General features: G+C 48.4%; 1 protein-coding gene across 3 annotated transcripts in view; it reads left to right on the forward strand.

Annotated features, from left to right (window-relative positions):
• Window positions 1–7,463, forward strand: part of CDPF1 (cysteine rich DPF motif domain containing 1) — a 68,146-nt gene extending 60,683 nt beyond the window's left edge. For 2 of the 3 annotated variants that reach the window (XR_010984019.2, XR_010984020.2), the window contains one exon: window positions 7,340–7,463. The gene's annotated coding sequence lies outside the window, so the exon portion shown is untranslated. The remainder of the gene's footprint in view (window positions 1–7,339) is intronic. The other variant, XR_010984023.2, reaches the window with a different exon arrangement.
• Window positions 7,464–19,062: the final 11,599 nt, after the last annotated feature.

Below are 19,062 nucleotides of genomic sequence, written 5' to 3' on the forward strand. Positions count from 1 at the left end.
TGTTTTGAATTACTTGGTGGTGAGGTGTTTAGAATTACTTGGTGGTGAGGTGTTTTGAATTACGTGGTGATGAGGTGTTTTGAATTATGTGGTGGTGAGGTGTTTTGAATTACGTGGTGGTGAGGTGTTTTGAATTATGTGGTGGTGAGGTGTTTTGAATTACGTGGTGGTGAGGTGTTTTGAATTATGTGGTGGTGAGGTGTTTTGAATTACGTGGTGGTGAGGTGTTTTGAATTCCATGGTGGTGAGGTGTTTTTAATTATGTGGTGGTGAGGTGTTTTGAATTACGTGGTGGTGAGGTGGTTTGAATTATGTGGTGGTGAGGTGGTTTGAATTATGTGGTGGTGAGGTGTTTTGAATTGCGTGGTGGTGAGGTGGTTTGAATTCCGTGGTGGTGAGGTGGTTTGAATTCCATGGTGGTGAGGTGTTTTTAATTATGTGGTGGTGAGGTGTTTTGAATTACGTGGTGGTGAGGTGTTTTGAATTCCGTGGTGGTGAAGTGGTTTGAATTATGTGGTGGTGAGGTGGTTTGAATTATGTGGTGGTGAGGTGTTTTGAATTGCGTGATGGTGAGGTTTTTTAAAATGTGCGGTGTTGAGGTGTTTTGAATTACTTGGTGGTGAGGTGTTTTGAATTACTTGGTGGTGAGGTGTTTTGAATTACTTGGTGGTGAGGTGTTTTGAATTACTTGGTGGTGAGGTGTTTTGAATTACTTGGTGGTGAGGTGTTTTGAATTACTTGGTGGTGAGGTGTTTTGAATTACTTGGTGGTGAGGTGTTTTGAATTACTTGGTGGTGAGGTGTTTTGAATTCCATGGTGGTGAGGTGTTTTTAATTATGTGGTGGTGAGGTGTTTTGAATTACGTGGTGGTGAGGTGGTTTGAATTATGTGGTGGTGAGGTGTTTTGAATTGCGTGATGCTGAGGTTTTTTTAAATGTGCGGTGTTGAGGTGTACTCGTCCCAAACTTCTAGTCTGCACCTACCCCTCCCGTATGTATGTGCTGAGGAGTTCTTTTTTGAAATACATATATTTTTTCAACCTAAATTTTCAACCTAAATTGCCTATAAAAATGTAATATGACAAACACTATAAATACATTTGTGCAAAGTAATTGTTTGTATTATGATTGTTGTAAATCTTGACAACACAGCAACTCAGGTACAGTCATTATCCTCAGCTAAAATAAGCTGGTCCTCAGTATCGACGCTTGGTGAGGCGAGCGCAGCGAGCCGAGCCAAGCTAGTGAAGGAACTGCACTCCAACGCGAGTCGAAAGAATTGAGGCGACCAAAGACGGAATTCGTCCGAGTTGCTTTATTGAAACAAAACAGCTCAGGTATTCTGACAAGCCCGTTTATCGGGCAGCAATATATATACACATTTATGTCGGGAAGTTTGCCCGGCAAAAGCTATACCGGGCATGCCCGGGTGTCAAGGGCGAGCCTTGGAAAGGCGAGTCTGGACCTGCCCGGGCGTGTTTGGCTGCGGCCTGGCAAGTCGAGGCTGGGCGTGCCCGGGCGCTCTGGACGAGCACTGGAAAAGCGAGAGCGGGCATGCCCGGACGCTCTGGGCGAGCCCTGGAAAGGCGATAGCGGGCATGCCCGGACGCTCTGGGCGAGCCCTGGAAAGGCGATAGCGGGCATGCCCGGACGCTCTGGGCGAGCCCTGAAAAGGCGTTAGCAGGCATGCCCGGACGCTCTGGGCGAGCCCTGGAAAGGCGAGAACGGGCATGCCCGGGAAAGACGAGACCGGGCGTGCCCGGGAGGTTCGGGCGTGCCCGGGAACAGTGAGTCCGGGCATGCCCGGGAGAGGCGCGTCTGGCCGTGTTCTGGCCGGTGCAAGGCGATTGTGTGCATCCAGCGGTAACCGCTACACACGCCCCTCCAGAATCGACCTGCACCGGCAGGGTCAATTTAAGGGGTGTCCGGATGACCCGGCCGAAGCGACCCCTGGAGGGTTGTGGGGAGGGGTCCGACATGGTGGTGGGTGGTCGAGCGGGGGGAACTGTGGACGGGGGGCGGCCTCGCCGTGGAGGAAGGGCCAACCGTGGTGGTCGGTCGACGTCCATGTGCGCCGGTTTGAGGCGGTCCACAGAAATCCGGTCCGGCCGGTCGACGATGAAAGACTTGTCGCCCCGTCGCAGGACCCGGAAGGGCCCATCGTACGGCGGCCGGAGTGGCCCCCGGTGCGCGTCATGACGCACAAAGACGTACTCCGCTGTGCGAAGCGCCGGGGGGATGTAGGACTGGGGGCCACCGTGGCGGGACGTCGGCACGGGGGCAAATCGTCGGGCGGCCTCCTGGAGGTCCGAGCGCTGGCGAGCGGCGGACCAGGGACTGGTAGCGTCGGGCACGAATTCACCCGGGATGCGGAGCGGCTGGCCGTAGACGAGCTCGGCGGCGGACGCCTGGAGGTCTTCCTTGGGGGCCGTGCGAAGGCCCAAAAGGACCCACGGCAGCCGGTCGACCCAACCGTCGTCCTGAAGGCCGGCCATGAGTGCGGCCTTCATGGAGCGGTGAAACCGCTCGCACAAGCCATTGGCTTGGGGGTGGTAGGCCGTGGTGCGGTGCAGCATGACCCCCAATGAACGGGCGACCGCGCCCCAAAGCTCAGACGTGAACTGTGGGCCGCGGTCGGACGAGATGTCCGCTGGTGCGCCGAAGCGCGCGACCCAGGTGGCGATGAACGCCTGCGCCACGTCGGCGGTGGTGGTGGAGGCGAGGGGCACGGCCTCCGGCCACCTGGTGGTCCTGTCCACCATGGTGAGCAGGTGGGTGAACCCCCGCGAGGGGGGCAGGGGACCCACCAGATCCACGTGGACGTGGTCGAAACGCCGTTCAGGCACGGCGAAAGGTGCCAGCGGGGCCTGGGTGTGGCGGTGGACCTTGACCCGCTGGCAGGCCGTGCAGGCGTTGGCCCAGTCGCGGATGTTTCGTCGAAGGCCGTGCCAGACGAAACGCGCCGACACCAGCTTCTGAGAAGCTTTCCGGCCCGGGTGAGAAAGGCCGTGGATGGAGGCGAAGATGCGGCGCTGCCAGGAAATGGGCACGATGGGGCGAGGCTGGCCCTGGGAGACGTCGCAGAGCAGGACGGTGCCCGCGAAGGGAATGTCGGCCAGGCGGAGGCCGTGTCCGCCGCACGGAGTGCCTGCACCGAGGCGTCGGTGGTCTGGTCGGCCGCCATGAGCGCGAAGTCCACGCCGAGGTGGACCGCGTTCGCGCTGGCCCGAGAAAGACAGTCGGCCACGGCGTTGTCTTTGCCGGCGACGTGCCGGATGTCCGTGGTGAACTCCGACACGGCGGAGAGGTGGCGCTGCTGGCGGGCCGACCACGGCTCCGTGACCTTAGCCATTGCGTAGACCAACGGCCTGTGGTCGACGAAAGCCGTGAACGGGCGGCCCTCCAGGAGGTGTCGGAAATGGCGAACGGCCAGGAATAGCCCGAGCAGCTCGCGGTCGAACGTGCTGTAGTTTAACTCGTTTGGCCGGAGTTGCCGGCTGAAAAAAGCGAGTGGCTGCCAAACCCCGTCCACCCATTGCTCATTGACGGCGCCCACCGCGTAGTTGGAGGCGTCCGTAGTGAGGGCGATGGGCGCGTTGAGCACCGGGTGAGCCAGCAGCGTTGCGTCGGCGAGGGCCCGTTTGGCGCTGGCGAAGGCCGCGTCCATGGCCGCGGACCAAACAATGTCATGCTTGGCCGGCTTGCCCCGGAGGGCCTCGTAAAGGGGCCGCATGAGCTGAGCAGCGCGGGGCACGAATCGGTGATAAAAATTCACCATGCCGAGGAACTCTTGGAGGGCCTTGATGGAACGGGGACGCGGGAACGTGGTGATGGCCTCGACCTTGGTCGGCAGCGGCACGGCCCCGGTCTTGGTGATGCGGTGGCCCAAAAAGTCAACGGTTGTCGCGCCGAAGTGGCATTTGACCGGGTTGACAATTAAGCCGTGCTCGCTGAGGCGACCGAACAGTGCTCGGAGGTGGAGGAGGTGCTCGGCGCGGGACGTGCTGGCGACGAGGATATCGTCCAGATAGACGAAAAGAAACGGCAGGTCGCGCAGCACGCCGTCCATCAAGCGCTGGAACGCCTGGGCCGCGTTCTTGAGGCCAAACGGCATCCGCAAAAATTCGAACAGGCCGAACGGCGTGATGACGGCCGTCTTTGGGACGTCGGCCGCCCGGACAGGTACCTGGTGGTAGCCCCGTATCAGGTCAATTTTCGAAAAGATGACCCGTCCCGCCAAACGGGCGGAAAAGTCCTGAATATGCGGGATCGGGTACCTGTCGGGGGTGGTAGCGTCGTTGAGACGGTGGTAGTCGCCACACGGGCGCCATCCACCCCCCGGCTTTGGCACGATGTGCAGTGGCGAGGCCCACGCGCTATCGGAGCGCCGCACGATGCCGAGGTGCTCCAACGCGTCGAACTCGGCCTTCGCCACGGCGAGCTTGGCCGGGTCGAGGCGGTGGGCCCTGGCGTAGACCGGCGGGCCCGTAGTGGGTATGTGGTGCTCGATCCCGTGCCGCACCGCGACGGCCGAAAACGTCGGCCGCGTGAGGGCCGGGAATTGCGCGAGCAGGCGAGCGAACTCGTTCGCTGCCGGGAGGGCACACGCCAGTTCGGTCGGCGCGGAGCTGCTCATCGTGCACGCCAGGGAGCTGAAGGTCTCGGCGTTGACAAGGCGACGACGTTTGACGTCGACCAGCAGCCCGTGCGCGCAGAGGAAGTTGGCGCCCAGCAAAGCCATGGGGACGCAGGCGGTCACAAAGTCCATTGAAAACGCTGGCTGCTGAAGCAGAGGGTGACGACGCGTGGGCCGAAAGTGCGTATGGCCGAGCCATTAGCAGCGACCAAAGAGGGGCCGCAAACGGCGTCCCGCCTGTCCTGCTCGGAGGCGGGTATGACGCTCAGTTGGGCGCCGGTGTCACACAGGAAACGCCGCCCGGACGCTTTGTCCCGAATAAACAGCAAGTTGCCCGAGTGGCCGGCGCTCATGGCTGGGAATGAACGCTGGCCCGGCCATTTCCCGACCTGCCGAAAGTGCACGGGGGCCGGCACGTCCGAGCCTTGTGTCCGAACCTGGCGTGGTAATAACACCACGCCCGGTCAGGTGGAGTCCCCGGCCGTCGTGTCGGAAGCGGGCGGTGCGGCGTGGCGGCCGCCAGTTGCACCCGCAGTTCGGCCTCCAACCGCGCAGGGCGCTCGGGTGTCGTGGGCGTCGCCTCGGATGGCGGCGGGCTCCAGGTAACCGCGCCGATGTGCTGGCCCGCCGAGGAGATCTTATCGGCTTCCCTGGCGAGGGCGCGGGAATCCGTGATCAACGTGCCAGCCAGGGCGAGGCGTACCGGGTGAGGCAGCTGGCGAAGGAACAGCTCGCGGAACAGAAAATCCGGAGAGTGCTCACAGAGCAACGAGAGCATATAGTCCATGCGCTCGGACGGGCGCGTGTCGCCGAGCTCGGGCAGAGCGAGCAGGCGCCATGCGCGTGCTGCTGGTGAGAGGGCGAAAGCGTCGAGGAGGAGTGTCTTCAGCGCGTCGTATTTGTCAGCAGCCGGCGGGTGCTCGAGGAGGCTCAAGGCGCGGGCCGCGGTGGCGGAACCGAGCGCCGCCACAACATGGTGGAAGCGGGTGTCGTCCGCGGTGATGCCTCGCAGGGCGAACTGAGAGTCCGCCTGAGTGAACCAAACAGCCGCGTGAGCCTCCCAGAAGGTAGGCAGTTTAAGCGTCACTGCCGTATCCATGTCGGTAGGTCACCAATGAAGGAACTGCACTCCAACGCGAGTCGAAAGAATTGACGCGACCAAAGACGGAATTCGTCCGAGTTGCTTTATTGAAACAAAACAGCTCAGGTATTCTGACAAGCCCGTTTATCGGGCAGCAATATATATACACATTTATACACAAAGAATTAAGTTAAGCACCCCCCCCCCCCCCCCCGTTTTTTTACAACCTCGCACATTACAAGTTTGTTGTCGTCAAAACAGTGTAATATACCCATGATATTGCTATATTTTCTGGAGAAGTGATATTATGGTCACATAAAAACATAACAATCATGCCGTTTTCAATATTTTATTCTGAATAATTTAAGGTGAAATTTTTTGGGAATTTTAGGCATATTTTCACCTCAATTTAAGTATGGAGCTATAGGTCCATCACGGACAGTGTGGATGACGTTTATGTTTTCTAACGTACAGTCATTGTTCCGAGAAGACCTCTAGCGATCTTTGCGTCAATAACGTGTGTAGGACCCACGTGATCGGATCACTGACTCAACCAATCACTTTTTTTCACTTTGATCACTCAATTTCATCAATGGATAATTGCTAATGTCATACCAATCATTATTTGATCTCACATACCTTAGAATATATGCCAATGTATACATATACACAAAGAATATATATTAGGGGGTGCTTACCTTAATTCGTTGTGTAGGGGTGCTTAACTTAATTCTTTGTGTATATGTCGGGAAGTTTGCCCGGCAAAAGCTATACCGGGCATGCCCGGGTGTCAAGGGCGAGCCTTGGAAAGGCGAGTCTGGACCTGCCCGGGCGTGTTTGGCTGCGGCCTGGCAAGTCGAGGCTGGGCGTGCCTGGGCGCTCTGGGCGAGCCCTGGAAAGGCGATAGCGGGCATGCCCGGACGCTCTGGGCGAGCCCTGGAAAGGCGATAGCGGGCATGCCCGGATGCTCTGGGCGAGCCCTGAAAAGGCGATAGCGGGCATGCCCGGACGCTCTGGGCGAGCCCTGGAAAGGCGAGACCGGGCGTGCCCGGGAGGTTCGGGCGTGCCCGGGAGAGGCGCGTCTGGCCGTGTTCTGGCCGGTGCAAGGCGATTGTGTGCATCCAGCGGTAACCGCTACACTAGTATATATATATATAGATATATATTATATAGATATATCTGCTGCTCTGTCTCATCAGCTCTAGTCTCTAGGCATAGAAATACCACACCATGCTGCATGCATATTTGATGTAGTTTTTGTTAACGGCCTTGTAACATACCTGCCTGCTGTACTGCTTCAGCATTAGTTTACCTTTCATCAAGCCCAGGTCTGCTTGGACCAGGGTGGGGATTACACGTTCGTTTTATTATTGCCAAATTGTGCTAATATTATTACTGTTCTTAATATTACTAGTATTAATATATGCTTTGTTACAATGTTATCATTGTTTTTGTTATTTATTTTGTAATAGGAATACCATGCCATGGAAGGACCTATTAAACTGGTCTATACACCTCAACATGGCACGTGTTTGGAAACATAGAATTCTTCCGGATTATTTGTAGTTAATAAGCCTAATCATCTCAGGAGATCATAACTAAATATATTCTCATTTTGAACAGGTTCCAGGCCTCTGCTGCTGAGCCCCCTGGGGAAGCTTAGACCTCTTTCATATGCCCCCTCAATAGGAATTCCTGACCATGTCACTGCCTGCAGGGGGAGATATTTTTGACCTTCGCCCCGAGCGCCACAAACCATGACTCCGCCACTGTGTGGGTATGTATGTGTGTATGTATATGTACATATATATATATATATATATTTATTATTTTATATTTTATAATTTATTGCCACCTTATTGCATTATTATATTTTACTTGTTGAATTCATCAACTGTAAAACTCACCTCTGTTCGGCCTTTGGCTGCGATGGAAGTGGATTTGAAATAAACCTTTATTTTTAATATTATTAAATGTACTAGGGCATGCCCGTACTATATCTATATCTAAAATTATATCCCCCCCCTCTATTTACATGAAATGGTTTGGTCCAAAGCGAACGGCTTGCGAGTGGTGACAATCCCCCCCCTCTATTTACATGCAATGGTTTGGTCCAAAGCGAACGGCTTCCGGAGTTTGGTAAAGAAATCGCCATCGCGTGCACAAACGCGCAGGAAAGCGAATGAATCGCAAATTCGTTTTTATTAGTTGTAAAACATAGTTTAACGCCAACATAGTTTGCAAACGTGAAATAAATGAATACGCTCTCAAATGTGCCATCCGAGGCAGAGTGTGCCCGCCACGTTCGGCACACGCGATCGTTCGCTGCTCTCTGATTGGTTGAATCGTTTTTTGGACATAGCTCGGTAAGTAATTGTCCGATTAATATGAAACCTTGAAAAGGCACATCCTCGGGTCCCCAGCAATATACCTGGCAAGTTAAAAGTATATCGGACCCGTGGTTGTCGAGAAACAGCGGTCACAGACAAACAAACAAACGTACAGACGTACAGACGTACAGACAGAGATTACTGGAATTATAGATAGATAATATTTTAAATCTCTTATCCAAAAAAGTTCAGTATTTATAAGTGTATTGCAGTAACAATGAATGTGCAGTGTGAATGTGTTAAGAGTTATCCCACCTTTATTGACGTCATTATGTAACCTCACATGTGATTCCTGTCCAACTAACTGGATGTCCTCTGTAAGTTTGGTTATAGCCTGAGGTATTCACACTATTACGCAATATAATGATGTTGTAAAGTTCGCGAATCACCAATAAAGCTGTCAAGGTCTTCAATGTCGCAATTTCAACCTTTGAGTATGATGCCATATTGGTCTGATGTGGTGCACAAAACTGACAAAACCTTGGGGTTCATTCTTCTCTGGAGAAGTGTAATGTAAGAATGATGATTCATTAAAATTGGTCATAGTGGAGCTTTTGTTGTCCAGAACAACATATACATATATATATATCTTCATTTGATTGTATTGCAAAGTTTATTGCATAGTATTGTATTGCATAGTGGAGTTTTTGTTGTCCAGAACAACATATATATATATATATATATAGATCTTCATTTGATTGTATTGAAAAGGTGGAACTTTTTTTCGCTGTCATTCTGGGCTTTGAAATTTGATGCTTCCAGGACGAGCATCAACTAGGTATATATTATATCGGAGAGACTTTAATTGCGGTCTTTGAATGATCCAAAGAGCTCTCTTTTGGGAGGTTGGGGGTCTGCTACCATTTACATGGTTATGGTCCTTGGACGTGCAGTCGCCTGTGTGAGAATAAAAGGAGATGTACGTACGGGTTGTACAAAGAGTGTTTGCATGAGCATGACCCTCCCTGTTGGTGCTTTTTGTCCTGACCCTTTTTTTTTATCTCGCTCTTCGAAGCAGCTTGGCACAATTTCTGCAGCGGTTACAGCTAACACAACATACCCAAAAATCTGCTCTTTTCTGGCTGCTTTATTGATGCTATAGCCTCATCACCCCCACCCATTCGCACCCCTCCCTCCTCTCGTTCTCCTCCTGGCACGTTTTCCAGGGTGGGGCGAAATTGAGCATTTGAAAAGGCCTGGCCGGCTCCATGCCCGTCTGCACGGTGCCAGCTGGTCCGCACGTCTGCGAACGAAGAGATAGGCAGACTCCGAGGGGTTGGGCATCGCCCCCGTACAATCGGCCTCAAATTACAGGCACCAGGTATAATCACAGAGGGTCCCTTAGTGTTGCCCTGGGCTAGGAACCAGCCCCCAGGGTTATGCGCACAGAGAAGTGTTGCCTTCTCTTCCCTCTCGAGGTCTTCGGTGCTGCACCGGGTGTTGTCACCACTGACATTTGTTGTTGCTGTCGTTTTCAACCATTCCTGTCTCATTTTGGAGTACGAGAGTGGAAATACCCAATGGTTGTTATTGTTTTTCTCGGTATTCTCATGAAAAATCGCTCATTTCCATCATTTTCGTTTACTTTCTGGTTCACTGGACCCCTTAGTTCACTGGACCCCTTATTACACCCCTTAGCGTAGAGCGCTAAAAACACTGTGTTGCCTTTATTTTGTGTTGTTGATGCTGTACTACCAAATACGCGGATCAAATCGCAGGAATGTAATCGCAACTGATATGCTGGAAGAGAAGGATTGCACGAGTAGCTTCATATATATGTATATGTTCGGTCACTCGATGAAGATCAGGTTATTTACACTTTAGTAAACAATCAACAAGTTTAATGTGCAAATCTGTGGCAAGAATTAACCTCAGAATGCATTGGACGAAATGGTCTTCCCATTTCCTTCTTTGAAGTCATTTTCACCTCACTCATGTTGTCGTTTTTTTCCTACGATTGTCAAACATATACATACATACATACATACATACATACATACATACATACATGCAGTCGTGGCCAAAAATATTGGTATCCTTGCACTTTTTTCAAATAACACAATTTTCTCACAACTCGCAACACAACTTTCTCATAAGTTGAAATTAACAAAATTATTTGGCCTCCACAATTCTTTATTTTACTGTTAATATTACAGAACCTTTATTTTTGATTCAGAACTTAATATATCCTTTTAACCAGAAAATAAAAAGAAATGGCATTGACAAAATTATTGACACCCTTAACTTAATATTTGGTAGCACCCTCGGTCTTTGGACAAAATAACTGCAGTCAAGCGCTTCCTATAGCCATGAATGAGCTTCCTAAACCTCTCTACTGGCAGCTTGGCACTATGCTACACTCTTCTTGTGCAAACTGCTCCAGTTCTCCCAGATTTGAAGGGTGCCTTCTCCCAACTGCTGTTTTCAGATCTCCCCACGGGTGTTGAATGGGATTTAGATCTGGACTCATTGCTGGCCACTTCAGAACAGTCCAGCGTTTTGTGTTGAACCGTTCGTGGGTGCTTTTTGAAGTGTGTTTGGGGTCATTGCCCTGCTGAAAGACCCATGACCTTCTATGGAGACCCATCTTTCTGACACTGGGTTGAACATTGCGCTCCAAAATGCCTTGATAACCTGCTGATTTCATGAGGCCGTGCACACATTCAAGGCAACCAGTGCCAGAGGCAGCACAGCAACCCCAAACATCACTGAACCTCCTCCATGTTTGACTGTAGGGAAGGTGTTCTTTTCTTTGAAGGCTTCATTTTGTTTTCTGTAAACATAGAGATGATTTTATATAGTGAACCAAGGTTCGATGATATGTTCGGCATGAACGACATATAAGCTGAAACTGAAGGGCTTTACCAAAAAGGTCTAATTTGGTCTCATCTGAAAACAGGACATTCTCCCAGAAGGATTATGGCTTGTTCAGGTGTGTTTTGGGAAACTCCAGTCGGGCTTTCTTAGTAGTGGGGTCCTCCTAGGTCTCCTACCACAGAACCCCCTTTCATTGAGTTGGCGACAGATGGTGTGAGTTGCAACTGTCGTACCTTGTGTCTGAAGGTCAGCTTGAATCTGTTTTGCAGTTGATCGAGGTGCTTTCTCCACCATTCAAACAATCCTTCGCTGCAATCTTCAATGAAATTTTCTCTTGCGTCCACGTCCAGGGAAGTTGGCTGCAGTGCCATGGGCCTTAAACTTCCTGATAACATTGCGTACGTTGGACACAGGAACATCAAGGTCTCTGGAGATGAACTTGTAGCATGGAGATTGTCCATGCTTGGCTGCAATCTTGTGTCTGACCTCCTCAGACAATTATCTGGTTTTCTTTCTTTTCTCCATGCTCATTGCGGAACACACAGTGACACAAAACAGCAGAATGACTCCTTTTCTCTATTCAAACTGGTGGAATGAGTGATTTTGATATTGCAGGCATCTGCAACTCACCATAGGTGAGTTCAATTCCAAGGTAAAGGAGAATCACCTGCTTGAAATCTAATTATTTCTCACAGCTTCTAAAAGGTACCGATAATATTGTCCTGGCCATTTTAGGATTTCTGAGTGTAATAAGTTAAGATTTAGTAATTTTTTCAGCTTTTTTTGTTTTGTTCCACTGAAAACCAAAGAAATACATATGTGGATACCAAAATATTTTTTAATTTCAACAATTCTCTGGAAGAAATGTTGCATTATTTGAAAAAAGTGCAAGGGTGCCAATATTTTTGGCCACAACTGTACATACATATGAGTACATAGAGAATTGCCTTGCAGTAGGTGGGGGATTTTTTGTGGCCATGACTTGACCAAGGTCCCCCCAGCACGTATGCAAAATTTGGTGGAGATTGGCCCAGGGTGTGGAATTGTACAAAAATCAAAGAAGAGGCAACACACACACACACACACACACACACACACACACACACACACACACACACACACACACACACACACACACACACACACACACACACACACACACACACACACACACACCAGCTGAAGTAACCCAGCGTTGCCTGGGAAAATTTAATGAAATATGTATTTAAGTATTTCCTGCATGACAATCATGAAACATATTACTCAATCACTCCCGGAAAAAAAAAACCCACACAGTGTATAAGCAACATACTCACTCGAGGTCTGAACACGGAGGTGTTATAATAAACCTGTTGAAAGCAATATTTTTTAATAACAGGCGCACGTGTAAACACTGTAATAATTAAATTTGTTGTTGACAACAAATCATAACAAGCTCAACTTATTACGTGATTGCTCTTGAGGAAAAAAACTCAGGCAGTGTATAAGCACAAGACCCAATTGAGGCCTGAGGGCTAATGATCTGGTTTTACCTGGGGTCAATATTTTATCGAAACATATCCTTCGATCATCCTCTGGATGGAAGAGGAGGCCATGCAAAGTTTCGTTGCACTGGTTCCTGCAGTGTCCAAATGCATAAACGAACAAACTTTTTCCTTATATATCAATAGATTCACTACATGACCAAAAGTATGTGGACACCCAAACATCAAACATCTGATTCCAAAATCATGGGCATTAATATGGAGTTGGTCTCTCCTTTGCTGCTATAACAGCCTCCACTCTTCTGGGAAGGCTTTCCACAAGATGTTGGAACATTGCTGCGGGTATTTGCTTCCATTCAGCCACAAGAGCATTAGTGAGGTCGGGCACTGATGTTGGGTGATTAGGCCTGGCTCGCAGATGGCGTTCCAAATCATCCCAAAGGTGTTCGATGGGGTTGAGGTTGGGGCTCTGCAGGCCAGTCAAGTTCTTCCACACTGATCTCGACAAACCATTTCTGTATGGACCTCCCTTTGTGCACGGGGGAATTTCCATGCTGAAACAGGAAAGGGCCTTCCCCAAACTGTTGCCACAAAGTTGGAAGCACACAATCGTCTAGAATGTCATTGTACGCTGTAGCGTTAAAATTTTCCTTCACTGGAACAAAGGGGCCTAACCCGAACCATGAAAAACAGCCCCAGACCATTATTCCTCCTCCACCAAACTTTACAGTTGGCACTATGCATTTGGGCAGGTAGCGTTCTCCTGGCATCAGTCAAACCCAGATTAATCTGTCGGATTTCCAGGTGGTGAAGCGTGATTCATCACTCCAGAGAACTCATTTCCACTGCTCCAGAGTCCAATAGCGCCGAGCTTTACACCACTTCAGCCGATGCTTGGCATTGCGCATGGTGATCTGAGGCTTGCGTGCGGCTGCTCGGCCATGTAAACCCATTTGATTAAGCTCCCAACAAATAGATGTTGTGCTGACATTGCTTCCAGAGGCAGTTTGGAACTCGGCAGTGAGTGTTGCAACCGAGGACAGACGATTTTTACGCACTACGCGCTTCAGCACTCGGCGATCCCATTCTGTGAGCTTGTGTGGCCTCCCACTTCTTGGCTGAGCTGTTGTTGCTCCTAGACGTTTCCACTTCACAATAACCGCACTTACAGTTGACCGGGGCAGCTCTAGCAGTGCAGAAATTTGACGAACTGACTTGTTGGAAAGGTGGCATCCTATGACGGTGCCACGTTGAAAGTCACTGAGCTCTTCAGTACGGCCAATTCTACTGCCAATGTTTGTCTATGGAGATTGCATGACTGGGTGCTTGATTAAATATACCTGCCAGCAATGGGTGTGGCTGAAATAGCCGAATCCACGAATTAGAAGGGGTGTCCGCATACTTTTGGTCATGTGGTGTATGTTCTAGCTTATCCATGACCGCACAAGGTGGGAATTAATGAGGACGTTGAAGAAGAGCTAGTGGTATCCATACTTTTCCTTCTTCTTTACCAGCCACAGTTATTCCCCCGTTTTTGTGGATTGTCTGATAGAAGTTGGGCTTTCAAGACCAGGCTGGCTGACTGGCAGACCAGGCCTGACACTTAACTAAGTGGTCTGTGCAGCAATTTGTTGAGGGTGCCAGTGGGTTCCCTAACCTTCGCGAAAAACACTGTGGGATTTATAATGCCCAGCATAATAATTGGGATTCAAACCCAGACAGGACAGCTTCGAGGCAAATGTGCATCCCTCTCTGCCAACCTGTCAACCCTGTAGTTTCCTTACCAATTATTACCCTCGCCTGAGGACAGTCTGTTTGTCTGTCTGTCTGTTTGTTTGTTTGTTTACTGCACAGAATAAATATGATTTTCTCTGCAACCGTTGATCCGATCGATAGGAAATTTTCACCATAGGTGCAACTTCACCTGTATAATTTTTTAATGATAATTATGACCTCATAGGTCACGTGGTTCGGCCGCCATCTTGGAAAAACCGAAAAACTTTGCACCTCTATATCTCCGAAAGTGCTGAATAGAAAAAATTGAGACATGGCTCATTGTAAAGAACCCTCCATGGGGAATAAAATATGTTAATGATGATGTCATAGGTGCCTCCATTATGACATCATAATTCGACAAGTACAAAACTTCATCCTATCGAGATGAAATTTCTTGAGCGCCATGTTGGCATAAACTGGTGGAGAACAAAAAATAATGATGACGTCATCGGTCACGTGGTAAGGCCGCCATCTTGGAAAAACTGAAAACCTTTGCACCTCTGTATCTCCGAAAGCGCTGAATAGAAAAAATTGAGACATGGCTCATTGTAAAGAACTCTCCATGGGGAATAAAATATGTTAATGATGATGTAATAGGTGCCTCCATTATGACGTCATAATTCGACAAGTACAAAACTTCATCCAATCAAGATGAAATTTCTTGAGCATAATCTAGGAATAAATTAGTTTCGAAAAAAAATAATGATGACATCATTGGTCACGTGGTTCGGAGCCTTAAAAACCACTGAAAATACATCCTGGCGAGGGATCTGCAATCTCTGATTGCTCTTTCTTGTTTATATTTGTATATTGAAAAAAGAACCTTTGCGTTTCTTTGGCTATTATTGTATCAGCTTCGGATCATGAATTCTAGTGTTGCAGTGCATTGTGCCTGGCTTTGTGACTTTTCTAACTGAGATCTCAAAAAACATTTACACAAACAAGCCAAGAGCGTGGACCGTGGTCACTCTGAATACATTGCAGCTCACCGCAGAGAATGCTGCGGCCGCCTGGCCATAGCAGTGGCCCTGGCTTGGCCCTATTTCTTCCATCACCAACCGCCTTAACTGCCAAAAAGCCGCCGGTTCACAGTTTCCTGAACGAATGTCGTGTTTGTGGTCATCATACGTGACAACTCTCCTTCCCATGCAGGCAAACTGTTTTTTTAAATTATTATTAACCTTCTAGACCTTTCTTAGGGTTTGTGGAGCCCTTTTGTGCTTTTTTCGGATATTTTACGGGGAACGCGACGAGAGATGCCTTTACAAGGCCGGGTGTGCCCGCTTCCTTCGCAAAATCTTTGCAGTTCATTTGAGAATCCAGCCAAGGTAGCCATCTGCCCGATGGGAAGTGCAGAGGAGTAGAAGGTTGGATAGAGGTGGCGGTGGGTGGGGGATGAGAAGGACCGAAAATCAAAGGGAGAGAAAGAAGAAGCTGATACACGATCACAGATAACAGAGCAATACGAAAGGAGAAGAAAGGCTTGAATACAGAGAAAGAGCAAAGTGTGGATGGAAACAAAGGGAGTGAGAGCAAAGTGGAGTTTGCTGAGGGCAAATGGAGAACGGAGTGTGCGTGGGTACAGGCAGGGAGAAAAAGAAAACACACCCTGGAAAAACGTCGTTTTTTGTTGTTTTTTTCCAACAAAAGGTGCCGCCACTTGTAAAAGGGCAGGTAATGGAAAATGCAGGTAATGTGCAGCAGGTAATGGAAAAATATAATCCAAAGCCTTGGCACTTTGTTTCCATGTTGTTTTGTCTTTGTTCACCCTCTTTCACTCGTTTCAAGTCCCTGAGATCCATTTCTTCCCTGTAATTTCCATAACCTGTCCCTTACTAGTTAGTGCCCCTTCCTCTCTTGTCATTCCACCTGGACCTTCTCAGAGAAATACACTAGACAGTGTGAAGATAATTCCGGTCTTTGAGACACATCTGTTCTCGTACAGTGGCCACAGTGGCAGAAAAAGGACAATAAGAACAATAGTTTTTTTCTGGAAGTTTGTATAAGGTACAAAAAGGGGGAAGAGAGAGAGGTGTATTTTTGCGGTTTCGAGTGGACTGGAATAATGGGGATAACCCACAGATTTATTTCCTCGAAATTAATGCAAACATTTTACTATTGTCGTTCTGGAAAATAATGGCGTCCGCGCCATTCTTTTCCAGAATTGAGTTCACTTTTGAAAGTGAGAAACATTCCTTGCATCAATGCAGAACACTTGATGCAACCTCTCATGAGGGATCTGTGACTTGATAAGTGAGTACAAATAAAGTGAGTACCAAATAAGGTGAGTACCACCAAATAAGGTGAGTACCACCAAATAAAGTGAGTACCAAATAAGGTGAGTACCACCAAATAAGGTGAGTACCATCAAATAAGGTGAGTACCACCAAATAAGGTGAGTACCCAAATAAGCTGAGTACCACCAAATAAGGTGAGTACCATCAAATAAAGTGAGTACCACCAAATAAGGTGAGTACCACCAAATAAGGTGAGTACCACCAAATAAAGTGAGTACTGTTATGGATTCGTCACTTCCGTTGTTGTGGTTCTCATCTATCTATAATTCCAGTAATCTCTGTGTGTATGTTTGTATGTATGTATGTATGTATGTATGTATGTATGTATGTATGTATGTTTGTATGTTTGTCTGTGACCGCTGTTTCTCGACAACTACCGGTCCGATATACTTGAAACTTGCCAGGTATATTGCTGGGGACCCGAGGATGTGCCTTTTCAAGGTTTCATATTAATCGGAGAAGTAGTTACCGAGCTATGTCCAAAAAACGATTCAACCAATCAGAGAGCAGCGAGCTATCACGTGTGCCGAACGTGGCGAACAGACTCTGCCTCGGACGGCACATTTGAGAGCGTATTCATTTATTTCACGTTGGAAAACTATGTTGCCGTTAAACTATGTTTTAAAACGAATTAAAACTAATTTGCGATTCATCGTAACTGCGATTTGCGACCTTCCGGACAGTGAAGACTTCACTTCCGGCAGCCAATCACAGAACGCTTTGTTGCGTAGGCGTGGCCGATGTGAGAGCGAGGCCAGCGAGCCGAGCCGAGCGCGTGCGCCATTACGGTTCGTAATTCGATTTCTTCCGGAGAAAATAATAATTTCTCGATTTCTTATGCGCATTATTTCTCCCAATTCAGTCAGAGCGAAGGGCGGAAGCGAAGAGCGTTGTTTTTTTTGTTTACGGGCGTACGGGCGGGGTAGAGCGTACGGGTAGCGTTTTTTTTTTTTTTTTGGCAAGGAACGGGCACCCACGTACGGGCATGCCCTAGTCCACTGTAAACATTTTTGGTTGCATGTACTATTATTGTTATCGTTTAGGTGAAATAGAGATAACTGTTTTCAAAAGGTAAAAAAAGTTAGTGTTTTAAAAGAAACTGGAAACCGGATCGGGAACCGGATGAAGAAGAGGAAGAGGAAGAAAAGGAGGAAGAAGAGGCGGAGCAAGTGAGGTCGGAGCAAACGCTGGCGAACGGGGGTCACTAGCGAACTTTGGGGTTTCCTGGGAAAGGGATTCCTGCGACAGAGTTGTTATCGCTGTGACAGATAAACCTGCGTGACAGGTTTTGCGGTTGATTCCGAAGAGAATCATTGGAGTGCCGTTACGTCTCGAGAACGGACCGTTGGCCATTTTACCTTGCGCCCGATTTCGCATCGCTCTAGGCTCTTCACCTTGCTTCAACCATTCCACTGCATCCAGACGTTAACCTGGTGTGTGTGTGTAACGTGGATTTTGAGTGGGAATTTGCGGTTCGCCGTAAGGGGAGCCGTTGAATGTCCATACCCGAAGGTGTGTTTTCTCAGTCGCCTCTTGAGGGTACCTTTGCCTATCTTTGGCGGTGTGACTGTCAACCGAGCGGGATTCTGGTCTCGATACAACATCGTTCTGACGATCACTGGAGTGTGGATCGACTTTGGTTTGAAGCTGGGACAGAGACATTGGGAATGTTCTTTTCGCTCACTTGGAGCACAGTGAGTTAAATTGTACGAAACTGATGGTACTATCATAGGAATGATATATTGGTTGTACAATTGATTAATATTGTTATTGTACTGTTATTCTTGTGTGACCTTAATACAATACTTGTTTGTTGGTAACAATTGGTGTGGTTTCACCATTGATCTTTGACATACAGAATAACACATCTTTCTGCCGTGACTCCTCTCGGGGCTCGGAGGTACACCGTGACCGTGGTTTGGGGAGGAGCACGTAAAAGTACCACCTTAATATCATGGTCTGATGACCTGTACTATTACTACTGCTACTACTACTACTAGTACCACTACTATTACTACTACTATTACTACTACTATTACTACTACTATTACTACTACTACTAATACTACTACTACTATTACTACTACTATTATTACTACTGCTGTTATTACTACCTCTACTACTACTATTACCACGACTACTATGACAGCTACTATTATTACTACTGCTACTATTACCACTATTACTACAATTACTACTACTACTATTACTGCTACTACTACTATTACTACTATTACTACTACTACTATGACTACTACTATTTAATATACACAGGTTGAACCCCCTTTATGTACATGTATAATTATAATGACGTCATCTAATAATGACGTATAATGTCATCTGTGCCTTGCTTCCTCGTCAAGTTAGGAGGTTCAACCTGTGTATATTGTTGCGGTTTTGAGTTTGTACAGTGAGTTTAATAAAGGTTAAAATTTCCCCCTCATAGTTAGTCACACAAGCAACATGTAGCCTCGCGATAGTATAGTTATGTCTTAGTATTTGTAAGCTTAGTCCTTTTTCCATTATTAGTTCTGCATTGAGTCGAGCCAGGAGAATAGGCCCTACTTCCACCGACTTTCCAG

The sequence above is a fragment of the Myxine glutinosa genome, chromosome 4 (assembly GCF_964187855.1).
Source record: "Myxine glutinosa chromosome 4, kmMyxGlut1.1, whole genome shotgun sequence".
NCBI lineage: Eukaryota > Metazoa > Chordata > Myxini > Myxiniformes > Myxinidae > Myxine > Myxine glutinosa.